We start from the raw sequence: 6,964 nt of genomic DNA on the forward strand, positions 1-6,964 counted from the left end.
GCGTGGGCAATTACTCCTTGGTAACCAGGGCCGACCCACTGGTAACCAGCGTTCCCTAGTAAGTGCAGGTATCGACCACTAAGCCTCAGGTGGCTACACCTTACTGAGTTCACTGCAGGCGATGCAGTGCTGTTACTGGGGTTCACTGGAGAAAAAGGTTGAAATCGAATTTGAATTCTTCTATAACCCGGGAAAGGCAGAATATACAGTCCAGGGACTCAGGCACTTCACATGTTTGCTACGTCTCGTGGTCAAGTTAAAAATTGTACCTCATCAGGTATCTTCTGATTGTGTTTCATTCACAAACTGCAAACCTGATCACGTTTTGACGTCGAAGTAAAATGCGCTTGTACCGACGTAGCGCGGCGCTGTTCGTGTTCGCGGAATGCGAAATGGCCAGCCGATGCGGAAACCGGTCTCCAGCAGTTGCTTCAGTGACTCGTCGGGTGCTCTAGTTTCCCAGGTGACACCGCGCACACCTAACGGGGTCCATTTCCACGTTGCCACCGTGGGGGTGTAGCTCAGATGGTAGAGCGCTCGCTTAGCATGCGAGAGGTACTGGGATCGATACCCAGCACCTCCATTGTCTTTTTCTTTATTTTTTGCACGAAGGCGCTCACAAATTGGGACGTGTTTTTTTAATGAGTCAAATCGACCTCAAAAGAATTTCATAAACAAGCAAATAATTTGTTAGCGGACCTAAATGCAACGCTGTCAATGTTACCTTCTCCTAACTGACATGTAAAACACATCACGTAATAGCTTTTCCAGCATTGTATTTAGGTCCGGTAACAAATTTGTTTTGAAATCTGTTGAGGGGGATTTCAGTGATTTAAAAAAGCTCCTCAAATATCAATGTCTCGCACCAAGTAAAACCTTGGTGCGATACATAATTCCCGAAAACACTTGAAAAGCAGGCACATTTACCTACCCCGTGTGGGATGGAAAGGGTCAGAAATACAGTTATTAATGTAATCCACTGGACGTGTATTTGTATGAAGATTGCCAATTGGGCCTTCGTTTAAACATTTGCTTACATATCTGTTTTAGGGGATTTTGGCTTGCAGTCGACCTGTCTGGACCGTTAATTTTTCGCCGTAGTTACCCGGAAATTGAGGCATGTAACTTTGTACCCTGACGGACTTAAAATTTGGTCGAGCCATAAAATCAAGTAATGCTGCCGGAACTTGACTGAATTTATATAAAGCAGTTTTCCACCTGCAATAAAATGTGTGGGCATTCAGAATGTGTGCGTTTCACGCTTAAGAGGTGCACAGTTTTGCGTAATGTATTTAAGAGTGTTTTTTGAGGTGCTCTCAGTTAGGCAGCGATAGTATCGATAAGTGGTTTTGTGTTAAAAACCTCTTTTCTAACGTCCTCTCGGTTTAGAGTTAGCTACTTGGCCGGTCACCTGTGAGCGTACGGGCTTTCGAAATGCTGTTTACATACCACACAGTTCAGTTGAGGTTTAAATGACCGTGGACAACTTGCATTTGGTCTGCGTTTTATCTGTTAGCTAGTGGGTGTCATTGGAAAGTTTTATTTCCGAACACCACACCACTGAATTTTCACCTGCAGTACAATTCCGCCAGAAGTGTTATGCTTGTCCTGCTAACAGTACGGTGGAAATTTGCCCAATGGAGAAGAATAAATTCAATGGCACCAACTACATCGCCGTATGCGAATGGAGCTTCGGGTGGAACACGAAAATTTCTTTCCAGCATCCGGATCAGGAATGGACGCGGTGAGTGGCGGTACGCTTCTGGCTAACTACTGGCTGGATGCTCGGGAAGAAACACCAGCGTAAAAACAGAAGAAGCACGTTTATTGCTCTTCGAAACGACAAAAAATTATGGCTCCAGTAAATCCTTGATACGAGTGCTGATAAAAGTGAAACACGCACTGCGAAAATATCCCCGAGTCCACTAATTATCCACAGCACAGTCAAGGCCAATCCCAGCAATCAGACCGGTAAAATAGCCACTCCAAGCATAAGATTTGACTCGCAAACATGTAGTCTCATTTTTATGGGTGAAACCCCTTAGGGGCTGGGGCTGTTGGCGTCTCCTGTCGTCGTCGTCGTCGTCGTCGTCGTCGTCATAGTCGTAGCCGTCGTAATCGTCATTAGTCTTATTCAGTGGCGGTACTAAAACACCGGAAAACTCGTTTACGCCCCCCGCTGGAGCGCTTCGTAACGCGTACTAAAAATATGGCGCCGTATCTGCTCCTTTCGTCGTAAATGTCGCCGAAAGCCGATAGTCGACTGGCGCCCCTGCCAAGTAAATGCTTCCCTTCTCTTTCCCGCTCGCGTGTTTCCAAACGCTTCGCTGCACAGAGCACGCACGTGACATGTGTGATGTCACTGCGCGCGCTATTCTTTTAGGCTCCTGCTAAAACAAGCCCATCGTTCTGGCTCTGTAGCCTTGACGTAGAGCACTGAGTGCTGGCGCTGACGCCTTGGGTTCGAGCCCCAGCAGGTCTATCTCGTGGGTTCTTTTTTCTTTTTAATTGCGTGTATTTTCCTAAATATATATTTTTTAAAATCTCAAATCTACGTTTTGTTTTTGTTAATAATGGTGATTTGGTATGTTTTAGGTCGCTTTAGGCTTGGGCGCAGCCAATGACCACGTTGAATTACCGTTTTACATCGCGAGAACAGGCATGTCACGTGGGTGCTCTGTGCAGCGAAGCGTTTGGAAATACGCTTCCCGCTCACCTCTCATGCTGTTCCTCTCCCGTCTCGTTCCTCCCAAGATAACACGCTAGAAGTTTGCTCAAGTGAGTTTAAATTTACCGCGTTCAACACTCCAAGTCGGGTGTCTTGATGCCCGAGCAGCCGTACGGCAGAGACGTGTGTGAATTGAGGCGAGGCTACAACGTTTTTTACAACCATGTTGCCCTACTCCAGGAGCGTTCCAAGCGGAACGTGGATCCGACCTAGTGGAACCTTTCATTGCTATTGCCATTTGATTTCTTAATTGCCACCAGGAGGTAGCGCTGTCAGCAGCAGGCCGTTGTGAGTATTTTCTGCCGTTGATGTAGTATTTCATTTGCTATCGCAAAAACCAAGCATCCATAAATTTATAATAAGAAATACAGCAAATATTTACTTGCTGCCTTATATTTGCGTAATTTCTTGTTCTTGTTCACGAATGTTGACAAGCATGAACACTGAGACCGGACTTAGACGTTTAGATTCGGCTGTGAGTATATAATACTATTGCGCAGCAATCGTTTCACTTTGGCCGGGTGGCTGAATCGAGTAACCGACAGGCAGACAGACCAAAATTTTGGCGTTTAAGTAGCCCAAGAAAGACTATCGTCTTTAAAAACACCGGGTCAGCACTACTCATCTGTCCACGGTAATTATATTATTTTAAATGCAGAGCATTTTAGTAACTCACGATGTCACCCGCGTTGGCGTCCGTAGTCCGCATCACTACGTAGTCCGCACCCTACACTATATAAAGAAATAATACCTTCCGGCGCCAGGTTTCGATCCCACGACTCTGCGGGCGGAACGCAAGGTACACGGCACTTTACCGACTGCTCCACGGAGCCGACACAGAATGGGAGGTTACGCACGCGCCTTATATCCTTGACTCATTCAACCGTCGGCCACAGGTGCGCCCTCTCCCCCGCGTCCTCCTCGCCTTCTCTCCGCTCGCAACACCCTCCCTCGCCGCGTTCGGTTCGCGTTCATGTGGTGGCGCGATTTCGGCGCTATAACACTCTCTCGCGAAGGGCATTGGATTGGATTCGATTGGATTGGGTTGGATTGGCTTGGCTTGGCTTGGCTTGGCTTGGCTTGGCTTGGATTGGATTTGGATTGGGTTGGATTAAAGTGGATTGTGTTGGATTGTGTTGCGTCATAGCCGCGCCACGTTGCGTCGTAGCCTCTCCACGTTGCGTAATAGCCGCGGCAGGGGGTTCACGGCACGTTTCACGTTTCACCATCGACTTCATCGACAATGTCTACGCTAGAAGACAACAATTACAACAACAACAACCAATACGTAATCCATAAGACTTGCAGGCACGCCCCCAGCGGAAATGCTCTGCATTTGATCGTGCCCCTCGCGAGGGGGATGTTTTGATTTTTACTTCTTCTAGCGTTTCGTTTCCTAAGCTGAATAAAACATCAGCTTTATTCATATTTTTAGTTAAGTGATATGTCTGGCCTCCTAATTTGTCAAATGTGTCTCCTCTGACGGCGCGATTAGCCGTTCAGGCTCATTGAGGCAAAGAGATTCACAGACGCTCTTTAGAAGGCGTGCATTTTTTCGATTACTGTCCTTCAAAAATGAAACCTAAAATTGCAGGTCAAAAGGACACAAAAAAAAACGGGAACAAAACTACGAGAGCAGTATGCCGTAATTCTCATTGCTACGTCACGGGGAAATTTAAAAAAAAAACATCAGCAACGTCGTAAAGAATACCGAGAGGAACCGACTCAGCGCTTGCCTTTGCCTGTTCCCTCTTACTGACTTTGGTTTAGGGCAGGTTTTTTAACTCCCTCTTGAAGGAACTATCACTCGGTTCACTACAGAAATGCTAGAAATAAAAAAAGAGTTTAACTAGAAACTATAGGCGAGCATTACACTTAATAGTGTTCATAAAATAATTACACCGTATTAGGGCGATCACCAAAAATCACAGCGTAATCGCACTGCCCTGCAGAATCCCGGATATTTTTTATGGAATCGCTTATTGATTTGACCCCATAAAATCCAAATATATACGCAGTGCCAAATGTATCTATTCCACAACACACGGAAAACGTGCGTATTAGGGTTGCATAACGCCATCAAGCAAGGCACATTATTGATCTTCACCAAAACCAGAAATTAACGCACACGCCTTAAAAATTACCCATAAACTAGCGAAAAAGTGGATTGAATAATGATTTGTTCACTGCAATTCAATTTCCCCGCCTTCGAACTGGTCGCGTGCCATCCGCTGTGGCAGCGCCCGTATTTTTTCTCGATCTGTTGTTTCTGTGTTTGATTTCCTCTCGCCTTTATGCTTCATATTTGACGCATTGTATTTTTTTTCTAATCATAAAAACCAACCCAACACGTTTTCTTAATTAAAAGAATGCAGGTATGCTCAGTATGCGCTTACACTTTACCTCAAATGTGCCCGAGGTTTCCTTTGGGGACAAGTACGACCAATGTCAGCAGTTTTAGTAGTTGGGCACGGACCTGCCTACATATACGTTATAGTAAAGCATTCTTCCCTTTGACCTCGCGGCTGAATAGAGTGACAGGCAGACAGACAGGCAGACAGACAGACAGGCAGGCAGACAGACCACAATTTTCGCGTTTAGGTTGCCAAAGAAAGATTATCGTCTTCATATCCTTTGGAAATCTTTTCTGCGTTCAGGATTTTAAAAATAACAGCGGACAAACACAGCATGCCCTTTGTACGAAACTCGCCTTTATTTTTTTATGCGGTGGCGCATCTTTTGTTTTTCGAAAGAAAAAAAAACGCGTGTATAACGTTCGTGCCTGCTTTCATAACACCAACAGTTGCTGTAAAATAGTTAAACACAACAAATTTAGAAGCAGGGAACGGAATGTAAGACGAAAATTTCAGGGATAATTCTTATTTTGAAGTAATTGGTCAAGACTCAGAACACGACAGCTTTGATAAAATTATCTTCCCATGAATAGAATAGAATAGAATAGAATAGAATAGAATAGAATAGAATAGAATAGAATAGAATTTTATTGTTGTCGCAGAAGGGTTCATCACTAGAATATAGTCAACACAGAAAGTGGTCCCAGAGTAATAAACTGTAGTGGGACCCCTTGTTATTGATAGCATACACAAAAATAGCTTAATTGCAGCTGCTAGCAGGAATGATACCTAATTTATTTTATTACCTATCTTATACAAAGAATAAACAATAGCGAGAGTACGCGTAAATAGTGAATCGTAAAGATTGAATATTTTAGCAATAAATAAGGAACATACTGAACAATTAAAACTCACAGCGTTTAAAATAACACTTTGGAATATATAAACAAAATAAAGCATCCTATAAATGACACAATAACGAGTGCAGGCAATCCACGTGAATAAATAACAGTTGTATAAATGCAAGGGGTAGGTGTATAAAAAATAAAATAGAACAGCTAAAAAAAGACTAGCCGAAATCTGGATGTGAACGTGAATGTCGCGACATGATTATACGACGCCGAACCTATGCGTTGAAGCTCGGGATACAAGTATTTTATTCCATTTTTTAATTTTTTGTGATGTTTGTAGGCCTATTCTTACACAATCTTCTCAAAGGTACTGTCATGCTGTATCTCTTCGTATAACTGTACTGTACTTTCAACACTCGTCATTGAGCTGCCAATTTAGCTTCCTGGCCCCGTCAAGCTGTAGCAACAGCATTCTCGCAACGGAGACCATCGAGATTGTAGTATGTTGATAAAAAATAAATTTGAATTTGAATTTGAAAAAAAAAGTCTATGTGATGGTTGGTCAAAAATGATCGAAGGGAACGTTTAAACGTTGATGGACGTGTTTGTGTTTTAACCATATAGGGTAGCTCGTTCCATATTTTAATTTAAGCAAAACCGAATATATGTTCACCGCAGTTTGTGCGTACGTTTGGAAGTAAAAAGTTATTTTGCAATTAAAACCGGGTTTGGTTAGTGATTTCTAGTTTAGTTCTACCAATACCGTAAAGAAGGTCGGGTTCGTTGAAAAGGCGAAAGGCAGTTGTGGCAACGTTAAATGCTATGGTGTCAGTAATCGGAAGAAGTTTAAGATCAAGAAAAAGGGGGGGAAACAGGGGCATCAAAACGACTGCAGGTGAATATACGGAAGTACCCGGTTTTGAATTTGCTGTTATGGTGCTATGTGGGAGTTGTAAGTCATACCCCATGACCCAATACTAGTTTATGTGACTTTGGAAGAAAACATAGTATTAGGTGATCAGGATCCGTTT

General features: G+C 43.6%; 1 non-coding gene across 1 annotated transcript; it reads left to right on the top strand.

Annotated features, from left to right (window-relative positions):
* The first annotated feature begins 510 nt into the window (after positions 1 to 510).
* Trnaa-agc (transfer RNA alanine (anticodon AGC)) lies at positions 511 to 583 on the top strand. The gene has a single exon. It is a non-coding gene; the product is annotated as a tRNA-Ala (tRNA).
* The last annotated feature ends 6,381 nt before the right edge of the window (positions 584 to 6,964 follow it).

The sequence above is a fragment of the Haemaphysalis longicornis genome, unplaced genomic scaffold (genome assembly GCF_048455015.1).
Source record: "Haemaphysalis longicornis isolate Haplotype H1 unplaced genomic scaffold, Haemaphysalis longicornis Haplotype H1 scaffold_5, whole genome shotgun sequence".
NCBI lineage: Eukaryota > Metazoa > Arthropoda > Arachnida > Ixodida > Ixodidae > Haemaphysalis > Haemaphysalis longicornis.